This window comes from Blastomyces dermatitidis, assembly GCF_000003525.1.
Source record: "Blastomyces dermatitidis ER-3 genomic scaffold supercont1.9, whole genome shotgun sequence".
NCBI classification, from domain to species: domain Eukaryota; kingdom Fungi; phylum Ascomycota; class Eurotiomycetes; order Onygenales; family Ajellomycetaceae; genus Blastomyces; species Blastomyces dermatitidis.
The window spans coordinates 1408520-1409510 of NW_025544782.1; the positions used below are offsets into that span (position 1 = coordinate 1408520).

The 991-nt window shown below is 36.8% G+C and overlaps 1 pseudogene across 1 annotated transcript; it reads right to left on the reverse strand.

Annotated features, from left to right (window-relative positions):
* Positions 1-328: 328 nt before the first annotated feature.
* BDCG_17593 lies at positions 329-417 on the reverse strand (annotated as a pseudogene). The gene has a single exon. The product of its transcript is annotated as a tRNA-OTHER (tRNA).
* Positions 418-991: the final 574 nt, after the last annotated feature.

Sequence of the window (991 nt, forward strand, 5' to 3'; positions counted from 1 at the left end):
ACAAGTTTGTATTTGAAATTGACTTACAAGTCTGACTGTGTATTATTATTATTATTATTATTATTCTTCCATTATACTCATATGCAAGCGGAGCTTATGATGAGTCCTTGCGTGATGTTAAATACAGGTCAAGTGTTGATTATACAGGAGGAAATACAGGTGTTGAGACCACGCCAAGATAACAAGAACATAGGAAATACAAAGGAGTGACAATTAGATACATGCGATAATAACTTCCCAGCCCAGGAACATAGAGCGATTCATTGGAGTGATTTGTACACCTCTGTATTTATTAGGAACCTGAGGTGCTTGAGTTCCGGATTTAATGTATCCCCTGCGGGTTTCGAACCCACGCGCCTTGGTTTCCCACGCCAAGGCGCTACCAGGTGGCCGCATTAACCATTCGGCCACCGGGGCAGTCTGACTGTGTGATATAAAAGATAAAGAAGCTGTCATCTATACAATGACAGACCTCTATTACACTGAAGTCAAGAACTGGCTGAATTATCTAGAGAATGATTATAAGAGATTCTGCTAGTCTGTTCTCAAGATCTATCTAGAGAATAATTAATTTGATATGAATAAAACTGAGCTAATTCACTTTTTTCCCAGGTTTAATGAGAAAGAACTAAGTCTAACTCTTTTGAATAAAGAGATTAAACCCGGTTTAAATGTCAAATGACTAGGAGTATGGTTAAACTCCAAGCTGAATTTTAAATATCATATTCAACAAAGAATCATCAAGGCAGAGAGACTACTGAATAGTATAATCAGACTATTAAATACTGAGAGAGGTCTATTCTTTCAGGCTATGAGCCAGTTATACATAGCCTGTATTACCTCAGTAGCTGATTATGAAGTTCAAGTTTGATGAAACAATCAAGGAAACTTCACTGAACTCTTTCAAAGTCTACAAAACAGAGCTTTGAGAAGAATTCTGAGAGCATTCAAGTCATGTTCTATTAAAGCAATGGAAATTGAAGCTTCAATT